At 37.7% G+C, this 14,863-nt stretch overlaps 1 protein-coding gene across 2 annotated transcripts in view; it reads right to left on the bottom strand.

Annotated features, from left to right (window-relative positions):
* Positions 1 to 14,863, bottom strand: part of tln2b (talin 2b) — a 127,936-nt gene that overhangs the window by 110,732 nt on the left and 2,341 nt on the right. The window contains exon 1 of one of the 2 annotated variants that reach the window (XM_089127958.1): positions 11,109 to 13,480. The exons of the other annotated variant lie outside the window; for it this stretch is intronic. The gene's annotated coding sequence lies outside the window, so the exon portion shown is untranslated. Of the gene's footprint in view, positions 1 to 11,108; positions 13,481 to 14,863 lie in introns of those variants that run through there. 2 annotated transcript variants of the gene reach the window in all.

Genomic DNA, 14,863 nt, shown 5'->3' with positions numbered 1-14,863 from the left:
GTTTGGTTTCGAGTGTACTGAACTACTTTTTATTTATTCATCAAACCCCTAATTTAAATTCTGCAAATAGTTTTAAAGGCACCACAACACATGTACAGTATGAGGATGGATTTTGCAAAAAGATTAAATTTTAAATTGTTAGTTTTAAGATTAACTTTGAGTGTTAGATGAGCAAGACCATCTAAAAATTTAAGAATGCACAATTACACATATATATATATATATATATATAAAGACTGATGATAATAAATTAACTGTTAAGCTGCAAACTGTTAAAACACATACTGTACACAAGAAACTGTGTATATTCAGCCAATCAGATTGGAGCCTGTAAATTATGGAAAGCTCTTGCTATTTTTGTCTATTATTATCATCAGACGGAAAGAGAATGGTCTGCGGGTGTGCTGAGACTAACCAAACCAGTCCAAAAATCGAAAGGGGTGTATTCAAGATTCAATCTAATCTCAATGCCAATAGCTGTTTATCTCACACCTTAAAACAGGTCTCCTGCCATCCATTCACCATCATCCCTTTGTCTTCCACAACTTTAAGTTGGAGGGGTGGATGCAGGTGGAGCGGGATTATGACTGAATCATGTCTACGCTCGTGCAACTCCATTACAAGCCCCACCTGTCTAAATTTCCTATCTCTCTCATGAATTATTGCATTATATGAACCTTTGAGCACGTGACCCATCCCTTTGTCTGCAAGACAAGACCGTCTACACCACATCTCTCTCCACCCATTACATTCTGAACAGGATTTCTGCTCATTTTAGCTGGGTCTTTGGTACATGTTAGCACTTAGGTCCTATTGTGACCATACAGTGCAGATTTATCTGCCACACTCATTGGCCTCAGTGAATCATAGCACCTTTGCTCATCTACCATACATAAAAGACACCCTTTAGCCAGCATTCATGAGCATAGCTCTTAAGGGGCCAACATTCTGTTCGTATTCCATATAATGAGGCAGCGCATGAATGCAGTACACTTTAATAGGCAGAGTATTATATATTAAACACGAGGATGAGAAACAGCAAGATAAATGTAAAGCGGCAGAGGGAAAATAAAATGGTGTATTGGTTCCAAATGAAGTCCAACTGTGTCAAGCTAACAAGACAAGGCTATAGCTGAAGTGCTACTAAATATTTGAAGTTTTCAGGAAGTGAGCCAAAATGCCTGTATTGAGAAAAATCTGTCTTAATATGCAGACTGATCTCATGAAGTAGCGTGTGTATGACACGCCAATTCGTATTTCCATTTTTGGCGTGCTATCAAGACGCATAATCGCCTTTCAGCGTGTTTATGAACGCCGTTGACTTAACGTTATATAAATATATGACGTACCTCAACCCCGTCCCTAAACCTAACCGTCACTGGGGTTAATGGCATTTATGACTGTTCCCTTACCATCCTAGGTAAAAAAAAGATATGACTTACCTCAACCCCATCCCTAAACTTAACCGTCACTGGGGTTAATGGCATTTATGACTGGAGATTTGACTGCGTGTAGCTACAGACACGCGGAATGACGCGGACGTTAATGGCGTAGACATTTACGCATTCACGCGGATAGCTCAAAATGCGTAGAGATAACACGCCACCTGACTAGAAAGTGGCGTATATGTTTACGCAAAAGTCATGATGTCATGTTGTAATATCTCAAAACAGAACAGTCGCGAACAAACATCTTGTGTTTCGATTGAAACTCGATTAAACAGTACATCATCCCAGCGCTGTCCTTTTTAAACGTGTTTTGGGATGTGCTTATCCTAATTTTGCAAACTATATAGGACATATATTATGCAAATTGGGGTTCAGCCTATTTGTTTGTTACCGCCCCTTTGTGAACTTCTTGATTTCCATGGAGCTTCTTGGCTTGGAGATGAAGGAGGATGATAGCACAGATTTACTTACTCTCCTTAAATCTCCATTGGTAACTAAAATTCAGACTGAGTTTGTGAGGGAAAACCATAGACTGTAAAAAAAATATGGACAAAGCGTCTGTGACATCACTCACAGACTCTCTGAAGAACAGTTTTGAGGCTGTTTATGGGGGGTATGGGCGGCGCCATACTGGAAAATCTTGAGAAATACAAAATACAAATGTTCAGAAAGGATTCGGAGGTGGTATGATGTGCTGTGTCAGATCATGGCCGAGACGTCAAATTCCACTCGGCGCACCCTGTTATAAGCTGTCAATCAAAGTTAACTGCCCCTATTTGTCATTCATTTTACATCTAAATATGATCTAAACAAACGAGTTAGAAAAAAATGCACCTCCTTCACAGTTGTCGGCACTCTGAACCTATCCAAAAATACAATAAAAGTCCACGGGACCAACCTGTAAAAGCATGAATTTATGCTGTGAAAACGGACATTTTAACATGGGATCTATGGATATTTGCTTCCTTTTGGGACTTTCTCTAGCGGATTTTCGATGTATTGCAGTTTTTCGCACTTCCGGTAGGTTTAATTTTTCAGATTAGAATGTTGCCGCCTGGGGAAAACACAATGCTTTCTTCCTTTTGCATTGAGATTTTGTTTCAAACAGGCAACTGAATGGAAAAACAGAACAACATGAGGTCATACATCGAATTTCTTGGACATCATTTTATGGAGTCAGGTTGGCCTGAGGGTATCATTCATATCTGTGTTTAATGTCAAATAATAGCACCATTTACAGATAAACACAAGCCCTGGTAATGCAGTGAAAAATGTCGTAAACAACATAGGAACATGGACACAGGACACAGTATTAAGTATGCTGTAATACGATACAGTGGCTTTTCTACCTGATACAAAAGCACCTCAAAGGTGACTCACTCATCATTTTTCTTTGGTCGTCCCTGTGCCCTGATATATGCCCTCCACCCTGTTCTTCATTAAGGGCACAAATACACAACAGGCAAACTGCTCTTTACATAGTCACCTGGAGAACTGAGCTGCTGTCTTCAGCTATTCACATTCCCAGGCATGATGTCTTTATATTTTAGAGGACAAAATAATCATAAGTACACACTGTAGAGGCAAGAATCCTCTGAGATCCTGACATTATTTTTTCGTCCACCCTCTTATATGCACCATATCGGGCTGCTAATTGCTCTTGCGATTAGAACGGACAGGTAAAGTAGAGGGTAATGAAAAAGCTCATGTGCAGAATTAAACAGGCCCCGCCGTGAGATTGTCCACACTGTAGACATATCCGAACACACACACACTATAAACAGCCCGTGAAGAGCTTGTGAAGCAAGCCACTGCACGTTTCTCTGATATAAAAGCTGAGTGCAGAGTTCATTTCACTACTATCTGCAGTGGGAACAAAACCTAATTATGACCTTATGACAAGGTCAATGAAAATGCATTATGCTAACACAATACAAGCCCTTTCTCTTTTGCTCTCTCAAAGCTATTTGTATCCCTCAGGTGAAAGCATGCTGTGTTTGCACACATCCCATTCAAGTCTGAGAGCGAGGTGCTGCTGACAACACAGACTGAGGATATAGTGATGTGTTGCAATTGTCAGCTAAATGTACATTTTTGAAATGTAATTTTTTAAAATGTTCCCCATTAAAAAGGATTTGCATGATGTTCTCTTGAGCTCCATCTACTACTCCAACAAGCCCTATGGAAATGTGTTTGATCAGGTGAATCTCAAATCAATCCAAATCTTGAATATTAAAACCTAATACCAACCAATTATATAGAGCTTCCCAAAGACTGATTAGTCAACTAATTGTTCAGGCGATCAGTTAAGCTCCGTATAGGTAGTGAAATGTACTTGCATAAAAAAATGGTTTTATGACACAAAATGAATGTAAACACAGTCAGTTATGTCTCAAGGGATTAAGCAGACAGGACAAAACACATCTTACATTTCAAAGATCACTGCATTAATGTGAATGCAGCTTATTAGATCTCCCACTGCCTATGATGATGTCATCAGCAATAATCCAACAACAGTAAAGCTGAGAAAAAGAGAAACACCAGTCAGAGCTCTTGAAGGGAAGATGCTCAGATAGCCTACTCTTAAATACTGAAAGTGCTCTGTTTATTGCTTGTAATGTTTTGTTCCTCTTTATTATTTACTAGCTTTAATGTTTTGAAATTCCTAACATGCAATTGTGTAATTATTTTCCAAAGTACTAATTATTAGATGGGTAATTAAATAAAACAAATATTTTAAGTTTTATCAATAAGACTAATTTAGAAAAAAAAAAGTACATCAAGAATCGTTTTGTAATCGGATTGTGACTCCCAGATTTTGAATCAGAATCGGAATCGGAATAGGATAGACAAGGCAAGGCAAGGAAAAAGGGATCCAGAAAGATATGAAAGGAAAGGATAGGCAAAGAAAAAATAGATGTGAAGGATAGGAATATGCAAAGAAATATGAATGGATGCAGAAACCTAGTATAGGACATGCAAAGAAAAAGGGATGCGAAAGTATAGGATCAGCAAAGAAATAGAAAGGGAGGCAAAAGGATAGGATAGGATGAGATGGAATGGAATGGAAAAGGGGATACGGGAAGATATAATGGATAGGATAGGCAAGGAAATAGGAAGCAAAACGATAGGATAGGATAGGATAGGATAGGATAGGATAGGAGATCCGGAAAGATATAATGGATAGGATAGGCAAGGAAATAGGAAGCAAAACGATAGGATAGGATAGGATAGGATAGGGGATCCGGAAAGATATAATGGATAGGATAGGCAAGGAAATATAGGAAGCAAAACAATAGGATAGGATAGGATAGGATAGGATAGGATGGAATAGGGGATCTGGAAAGATATATTGGATAGGATAGGCAAGGAGATAGGAAGCAAAACAATAGGATAGGATAGGATAGGATAGGATAGGATAGGATAGGATAGGATAGGATGGAATAGGGGATCTGGAAAGATATAATGGATAGGATAGGCAAGGAAATAGGAAGCAAAACGATAGGATAGGATAGGATATGATAGGGGATCCGGAAAGATATAATGGATAGGATAGGCAAGGAGATGGGAAGCAAAACGATAGGATAGGATAGGATAGGATAGGGGATCCGGAAAGATATAATGGATAGGGTAGGCAAGGAAATATAGGAAGCAAAACGATAGGATAGGATAGGATAGGATAGGATGGAATAGGGGATCTGGAAAGATATAATGGATAGGGTAGGCAAGGAAATAGGAAGCAAAACGATAGGATAGGATAGGATAGGATAGGATAGGATAGGATAGGATAGGATAGGATAGGATAGGATAGGATAATATAGGATAGGATAGGATAGGATGGAAAAAGGAAAGTAAAGGAAAGGAAAACCATTTTCCTTCCAGGAAAAGATGTGAACCATTCCAAGATAGGAATGGAAAGGAAGTAGGCAGAGTACAGCGAGCAGAAGAAAGAGAGGCAGAGGAAGAGAGGTTGCAGCTGTTGTTGCTGGATCAGCAACTTGTCACAGAAGAGCTTAGCAGTATTCCCAACAGTAAACATAGAACAGGCATGACATCTTCAGTTGTCTTCGAGACACTGGACAAGGACATCTAACAGGCAGGTGATAAATGCATGTGATTCTCTAAAAAAAGATCTTTAATTGTACTTACCAGTGACAAGAGTGCATTCTTATTCCATTGCATCCTTTCGTACACACGAGGTGTAATCATAATTCAGTTCGAAAAATCACTGTATAGCTTTGAGAATAAACCAATGAGAATAAATGCAACCAGGGCGGCCAGGGCCATTCATTACCCGCAGAAGCTGATTAAAAATCTTCAGTATTGAATCACTGCCTGTGCAGGAAGAACAGACAGACACCCATCGGCACCGTATCGATCTATCGTGCATTTTCTTCTCTCCGCTTCGTTCTGAATGAGCTGTGCAGTGAGAAATCTTTTAAGCAGCCCTGTCATTAACCTACGACTCCAGAGGGGACGGGCTGCCAAGTGGGGCTGTCTGTGTGCAGATTGGTGGGGCAATCCCATCCAGCATTGCCCCGGGAGAGCCCAATGCTAATTCTCTTAATGGACTGGAGTCATGGTGACACTGCCAAATGTACAGTGGGCACGCTCTCTCTTAGCTGGAGAGAACAGGAGCTGAGAGATGCTGGTTGATACAGAAAGGATTTGGTATATAGTTTATGGGTCACTTAAAGCTGCACTGTGTAATTTCTGTGCAACTGGCGGTACCAAACAGAATTACAAAAATAACGTTTCTCAAAACGCGGTTTTCCAATTTTGGATTGAATAGTGAGCACTATTACTAACCAATCAATCATTTCAAAATGCAAAAATGTGGGATACGGTCTTGCAGACTCCTTTAATCAGAGTAAAATGGATGAAGAAAAAGTCTCGCTTAACAGCAGCTTCACAGATTCATCGACTCCGTTCGAAGTTTCAACTTCCCAGAGTTCATTTCCACACTGTGAGAACAGTAACCCGAGGGAATCAACCACTGCCCTTATCCACAATGCCTCAGTGTGTGTGAGACAGTATCTCATGACCTCCAACAGAAAATTAATGAAAGAACGACGTGTAAACGCTTTTTTTCTAAGCAGTTTACCGGAGTCTCCTCAATACACAATCTTACAAGCCCCACAAACCCCAAGGGTCTATCAACGTTGAGTCTATCCTACCCGCATGCATCCCCTGACCCCTGCGCTAAAATCAAAAAAGGCTGCACAAGGAATTGACCCATGGGTTAAAAGAGTTCACAGGGGCCAATATTTGTAATTGCTGTCCTTCTCCAGGGAACAACAAGGTCAGGAATAAAACAGTATGCCTGCTTGACTCAATACAATATCACTGAATAAATTCACCTCAGTGTGAAGTTCAATAACATTTTGTGACACACTAGAAATGAAAAGAAAAACATCTGGTGGACTGTATCTTTTCAGCTTTATTGCATAAGAAAAGCTACATCTGGGAATATGAAACCTAGAAAGCAATTTAAAATTAAACAATAAATAAACCAATTTAAACCAATCATATCCAACTATAACTACTACAGTATATTCCCAAAGAGTGTAAACACTGTCTCGGAGGTTCTATTACTAATGTTTGTTTAAGTGTTCTGATGTTTCAACTTATGGCTCAAGTAATGGTGTGCAATTGGGATGGGACTATTAAACTCTGCAGGACAGTTGCTCGCGAACTTCCCTAAGCACTTCCCCACCATTTTGAAGTGAGTTTCTAGCAGGCAAGAGACGTTTATTTGGATAGGCCCTCGTACCCTCAATTTTGACAGAGGGAGCACTTCAGTAGCTCTACATCCATCAATTCAACTTGATTTTGTGATGTCACAGCAAAGTGCGCTTAGCTGTATTGTGTATTAATTATTTTGAGAATTAGTGTATAATATTTTAATTATATTAAGATTAAGGGTACGTTTACAAGTCAAAAAACGGATACGTTTTTCCTTTGAGTTTTCCGCGTACAGACGACACCCTTGTCAAAACGATCCCCATTCACACAGATCCGTGAAAACGACTAAAAACGCTTTATTCTGCTGCTTTTTAGTTGAAAATGATGTTCTGTAAACAACCCTTAAGTCACACAACACTTGTAGTCAAAAGTCAAAGTTTATACTATAGATATTTTCTTTTCGTTTGTGTAATTTTATTTTTCTCCAACCTCTCACATAGGATTTTATATCTTTTTCCAACAACTTATATGCAAAGAGAACGCTTTAACGGTAGAAAAAAAAGGTTTAAATAATAAATAGGCTCCATAGTGAATTGCAACATAAGCAATAACGCACATCAGAGTCCAAAAGATGGAGGGAAGGTAGCGAATGAAGGGCATACAAATTTTGGAGTGGAATGCAGCCTGGATATCCTCAAACAGGGGTGAAGATGCCTGACCCAGAATCATGTTATGGAGTTTCATTTCTTCAGAAAATGTAAAAGACCTGATTACTAAGGTCTTACCGGGTGGTTACAGAGCTCTTCAGCATATAATGATGATGGCAAGAAAGCAGCGCAAGTGGAGTAATAGCATCCTATAGAAGAGGAATTATCTTCATCACCAACATGTTCATAGCAATCACATTCACCTTGATTCTTAACATAATCAACATCTGTCAACCATCAACAGCAACAATCTTCCAACAATAATTCTCTAAGGGTAAAATCCCTGGCAACTGTACAAACCTTCCAAAGTTGATCAAACAGTGACTTCCTTGCCTGACCCGTTTCCCATCACCCCACACTCCCTGAGCAGTAACCCAGCAACAGAACCACAACACATCTACATAGATGGAGTCCTGTATAATCACAGAGCACCGCCCAAACTCTCGGACACACTCTGTTGGTCTTCCCTTTATTTTTGCTTACTTCCGATCCCAGACGAGCCCCCTCGGAGTGCTCTCCGACTGTGAGGAGAGGTGAGAGGAAATGAGTGGAGAGCTGGAAAAACGTGAATGAGGGTCTATGAGTCTCATTCCAACAATGAGACCTCCCACCCCCTAGTGCCGTACACTTCGGCTGAGTTTAGCTCTTCTGGAAAAACAGTGAGAAAAAAAGGCAAAACGAGTGGAGGTGTGGTTCACAAAAGGACTCAAGGGAAAGATTTTGTCATCTTGACTTTGATGAGAGCTGGCACGCAACTACCGCTAATGGTTTTAGAGTATAGCGCTGTAAATATGCTGACGTCCCTGCTTTCAGCCATTATTTATTCAATGGAACAATTTTCATCGATTGCTCTTGACGCAAGCATGCAAAACAGACCGAAACAAACAACACCACCACATTGTCCTCCTCTGCTGTACACTACAAATCCACAGAGTACCAGACCTGACAATAACACAATCCACAGCAAGACCTTTACAAGCAGGATCCGGCCAGACGAGGAAACATTCAATGAGGACGATTCACATGGACAAGCCCGATTAAAGTTCCTCTATTCAACCTAAACAGCCTCACGGAACAAAAGATACAGCACTACATTTCTTCCTGTTATCTACTGGCCTGTGATTGTAAGAGCTAATTTGAACTGCTTGAATCAAAGTCAACACTGATCCTTTCCTTGCAATTAAAATAATTGATGAATGATCTTTTGGTGTTAAAGAAAACATGATCCACAATGCATATAACTTCCAAAATGTGGCTGAAATATGCACTGGGAAAGAAAGTAAGATAGGAAAATTTAGGCTATGATATTACTGAATAATATTAACACCCACCACAAGGTCTGGATTTTGTCACCAGATTTTTTTGTCTTTGAGATATGACATTTTTGAATGATTTTCTTTCTTCTGTGGAACATAACAGATGAAGTGTTTTTGTCAGTCAATTGGTCCAAAACAACACCGAACCCCACTGACTTTCATTGTATGCACATTTCTGACCCCCACAGAATAAAGTAAGTCATACAACATATGTTTGTTTTGTTTTTTAACAAAATGAGGCTGAGTAAACAGAAAAAGAGAAATTGTCCCCAAGGTTTCTGTTATAAAAGGTTCCCTGTGGATTATCATCAGTCAAGTAATCAACAATGAAGTAACCTATCATATACAGCCATACACCCACATGTTCACGCTCATTTCAGGACAAAATCCACACTGACTCTCTCCACTGATGAGCCATGAACCTTTTTGTCTCCTGGTCCATCGACTAAACATTTACTTAGGAATTCCAAGTCGGTCTGTTATTCTTGGAGATGAAACAACTCCAACAACAGAAAGAGGGAAAGCACTTGCTAAGTGATTTGCAGAGGGAAAGGTAGAGTCAGTCAGCTTATCGTTTAGGGCTCATGAATCGCGTTAAAGGGAAATTACCAGCTGTTACAAAGAATACCATTAAATTGGGCGTCCAATACCCGATTAGTCTAACTTGCAAGAAACTCTATCCCTCCATCTTTTGTATTTATAACAACTAGGTTTACTATGCAGAAAACACAACGCTTTATCAGATCAGTCCGGCACAATTCAGAACTGTTTGTGAAGTATTTAGTAAGAGCTGTCAATACAGTAGAAAACATTCATTTACCAAACCAAAACACATCAAACTAAACTGATAGTAAAGCAACCAAATCGACCGCAGCATATTAGGATTTGAACTAATTACTCAGAATCAATTCCATAAGTGAAGTGAATCAATTTCATTCAATTAGCTTAATGAACCATATGCAATAAAGATTATAATCAAGAGCCTCAGAAATCGGCTACACAAAACGTCAGTCCCTCACAGAAACCATTTTAAAATGGTCAGTTTGGCTGCCAACTGGTCTACCACTATGATTTTTCCAGTGTGCCAAACAGAATCCAATGGAATATTTAGGCGGGAATTTTGGAATTCTCTTGTTGATTATTTGGTAGTTACAATGGATTTAACAGTTCAATGGATTTAATTCACACACTTATTTATCCTAATTGACCTTTCTTTTTCTTTTTTTCAAGAAACACAAAAGGAGGTATTTTGAGCAATGTCCAAGTTGCTCTTTTCCATATAAAATGAAACTGTGACCAGTGGCTTTCAAGCTCCATAAAGGACAAAAAAGCACCATAAAATTATTCTTCTCACTCATGAGATGTTCTGAAGCCATATACTAGTGAAATAGCAAGAGACTGTCTGCTGACAGAATGGTCAATTTTTGGATGAACCAAATGGTAAATGGACTGCATTTATATTGCGCCCAATGGCCCCCAAAGCGCTTTACATTTTGCCACACATTCACCCATTCACTCACACATTCATACACAGCAAGGATGAACCATACCAATAACTATAAATAAATAATTGATTTTTATCCTGGTCTAATCTCTCATATCCTTTAAATCAAGGCATAATGTTATAGGATCATCACAACATCATTAGCACCATGCTAATGTCCCAATGCTAATGCCTGCAGGCCTATTTAAGAGTATTAGTTTAAGCTTTAAATGTGTATAGCCAGATTAGCCAACTATGCCTTCTCACGATTTACATTTTAGAGAACCGCCTTACGTTAAATGAGCTTTACATTACCCAAGACATAACGGCCCATTGTAATCCAAAGCCATTTGATAATGACCTCCCCAACAGCAGGTCCTTGATCCAAGTCAATGCACAAAAAAAGAAGGCATGATTTTAATTACACCCTCTCTGTGAAAATACATAGAGGTAAGCTGATATTACTCACATTAATTACCCGATCATACTTCATACCAGCTTGAGGATTATAGAGTGAAGTTGGTAGCTGGTTCTTGAAAGCGCTGTACTTTGTCTCAGTCGATCAATACATTATTGATGGGGCGTCACAGAATTGGACTAAGCATTAAAGCAACAGTTCTCGGAGCTCCTGATCTTGGATGAAACCACTACATGAATCAAACATTTTTTTTTTTATCATTTGGAAAGCTCTTGTCACTGAATTGCTCATACTTTAAAGCACAAGGTCACAAGGAGTATGAAATATAATTCGCAATAAGCAAAACAAAGCTGCTTTGAGCTTTCACTTTTAATTCCAACACAGTAAGAAACGTGAGGAACCCTGATACTAAAGATCTGCTAAACAAGAGAGTTTGAAAATCGACTAGTTGGTGGCTTTTTTGGCTTAATTTTGCTTTCACCCTGATCGGACGTACACATTTATATGGGTATGTTTACTTAAGATGCGTTCTTGCGTTCAAAAACAACTTGAGCACTTTTTTTATACCATTTTTAAACTTAAAAATACAATGTTCATGGCGACACAACAGCAGCTAAAAATGAAATGCAAAAAGAAGTCTAAAGTACTCACCACAGTATATGCGATTAGTCGATTGTTGGGCTAGTAGTCAATTAGTCAACTCTCATGAGACATTGATGTACACTAGCACAGAAATGGCAGCATCTGAAATATTTCTCCTAATTTGTCTCTTGAATAATCAAGTCAAAGCCAGACCTAACAGGAATTTACATTTTCTTCCAATTCCTCTCCAATTCTTGTTTTGTCCTCTGCGTGTGGTGTCACTGGTGTCGGACATTTTATCAGATATAGTTGGCAGGCAAAAACTTGCATCCCAGATTGTGACACTTCGAGGGAGAGCTAATTATAACCTCATATGGGATATACAACCAGAAGAAAGCAGGTGTTATCTGTATTTTCTTTTTTTCTGATGATCTGGAAACAATTTTTTAAATTTTATAAAGAGCACAACCAATTATAATTTCAAACACTTGGCAAAGTGAGCAGTTTATAAGATGCTCAATCGCATGTTCAAAAAGTGGCCATGAGCAATTTTGATGGGAAACTTGTTTTATGAAGATACAATTGATGCTCAGTACATCTTTAATCACCCAGCTGAAGAAGCAGAAGCAGAACATAATCAATACACATAATGAGCAATAACCTTTACCATCAAGCTCTCTGTCCATTAATCATGCATTTTAATTCCCATTGTGCCCTTTCATCACAAAAACACACATCCTTCCTCTAGTGTCAAGTCAGAGTACCAGAGGCCTTTTCACCAGCCAGACTTCATGAATCAGAAGGATGCAACCAAATTAGACTTGTGGGATCAAAAGAAAGTTTAAAGAAATAATGGACCTGGATATAATTTCATTCATGGATGCATTGATATTCAAATTATGGTGGATAATGATTCTATACATGATAAAAAAATATTTTCTATCATGTAAATAAGGCATGAAAAACTCATGATTTTAAAAGCTATAATTGCATGTAGGTATCACAATATTACGAAAAATGGAAAATAAAATAAAAATAAAAAATAAAAATGTATTTACAGTGTGGACTATTTAATTAGTGTTATTAAAAGATTACCTTCAAGTTAGTGCTAGAGGATGACAAAGGTAATTGAAATGTTAAAATGGGATATATAGCCATAGCACACAATGATATTTCTTTTATATAACAGTTCAATGCAAGGATTTAAACTAATAAGAAACAACCACGGAGTGTGTGAAAAAAAAACTTGTGCGGAACTACTTTCTTCCGCCACAGATTCAAATCTCAAGTTGACAGTTTGAAAATTGAGTCCAAGAATCCGTTACTAATGAGAAAACGTCACTTTAGAAGTAGCCAAGAGGGAATGAGCGAGTGGAAGAGAGAGTGTTTGATTATCTGCATGGCTGCATCTGCAAGGACAAGTCATAAATTCATAAAAATAATAAATCAGTTTGCCATTTCTGTGTGCGCCGATATCTTTGTTGTAGCATCCTTTCAATAGTTAAGGGGATTTCACATGACAGGTGTCAGTCGAAACTATTTGCCGGGAGCAAACAACAGATTCTTCATGAGACCAAAGACTGCCGAAATATCCAAAATGAATCATATCTCATGTTTAACTACTACCGAGACAAAGCCAGCATTGCTTGGTATAAATTGATTACATGTAATCTGGATTACGTAATCAGATTCCAAAAATTAAGTAGTCTACTTGTAATTCGGTTATATTATAATTTCAAATACTTGTAATCAAAGTACAGTGATTTTTTTATTGATCAAATGATTACATATTATTCGCACAATGGCAGTATATAATTCATAATTTATTGATTCTGTAAAAAACGTTAAAAAAATCTAGCATTTCGAGATTAAAGTCGAAACGTTTCGACTTTAATCTCGAAATGCTAGATTTATTTAATTTTTTACTTTATTTATTATTTTTTTAGATTAAAGTTGAAACGTTTCGACTTTAATCTCGAAATGCTAGATTTATTTAATTTTTTACTTTATTTATTATTTTTTTAGATTAAAGTCGAAACGTTTTGACTTTAATCTCGAAATGCTAGATTTACTTAATTTTTTACTTTATTATTTTTTAGATTAAAGTCGAAACGTTTCGACTTTAATCTCGAAATGCTAGATTTATTTAATTTTTTACTTTATTTTTTTTTTTTTTAGATTAAAGTCAAAACGTTTTGACTTTAATCTCGAAATCCTAGATTTATTTAATTTTTTACATTATTATTTTTTTAGATTAAAGTCGAAATGTTTCGACTTTAATCTCGAAATGCTAGATTTATTTAATTTTTTACTTTATTTATTTTTTTTAGATTAAAGTCGAAACGTTTCGAATTTAATCTCTAAATGCTAGATTTATTTAATTCTTTTACTTTATTTAGTAAATAGGCACTATCTTTACAAATAAACCACAGATTTGAGGTTTAAACAACTGCCTTCTCACCTGAAAAACTTCTAAAAACTACATTCCATGACACAACAACAGTTGTATTTAAAAAATTATCTTGGTTTTCTCCGCCATTTGCAGAATACGCCTCTCAGCCAATCAGATTCAAAGATCACAACTAAGTGTCGTATAAATAAATATACTGTGTATAAAACTTTTCATAAACGGTATTATGCTTATGCAAGTGTCTAACTTGTGCTGTATGTAAATGTAAACACATCATTCGATTTTCATGCTCTATCAAACACCGTCCCATTTCATAATTCCTTTTGACTCAAATGTTGCTGCAACATAATAAAAATGAATGTGTCTCCTTAAGAACAAAATATAATACTGAGAGTTCAGCAGCTTGACCTCATATGACTTTGACACAGTCCAGCGCATACAGAAACATCCCTTTTTCCTGTCAAACAGCAGTGCTAATTTCCTTTTCCTTGCAGTAGTGACGGCGGCCTCCCTCCGTCTGACACCGATTCCAAAATTTCGAAGCAATTTATGCTAAATAAATGTGAACGGTAACACATTCCAGGTCAAAACAAATCCCGTTGTTGTTGTTTTTTAAAGCAACTAGCACTAAGGTCATGATTGATTGATGATGTTAATATATAGATTGTTAAAACTAGGTCAAAGTGCATGTGTCATGGTCACATTGCATGCATACGTCATCCTGCCTCAATCAATACCGCTCACGTGCATATAACGGTGGTGATGCATAAATGAAATGGACTTTCAAACATTCGGATTACATTTAAACTGTATT

Source organism: Pimephales promelas, chromosome 25 (genome assembly GCF_988280905.1).
Source record: "Pimephales promelas chromosome 25, fPimPro1.hap1.1, whole genome shotgun sequence".
Classification (NCBI taxonomy): domain Eukaryota; kingdom Metazoa; phylum Chordata; class Actinopteri; order Cypriniformes; family Leuciscidae; genus Pimephales; species Pimephales promelas.
This window is presented reverse-complemented; position numbering and strand designations above follow the sequence as displayed.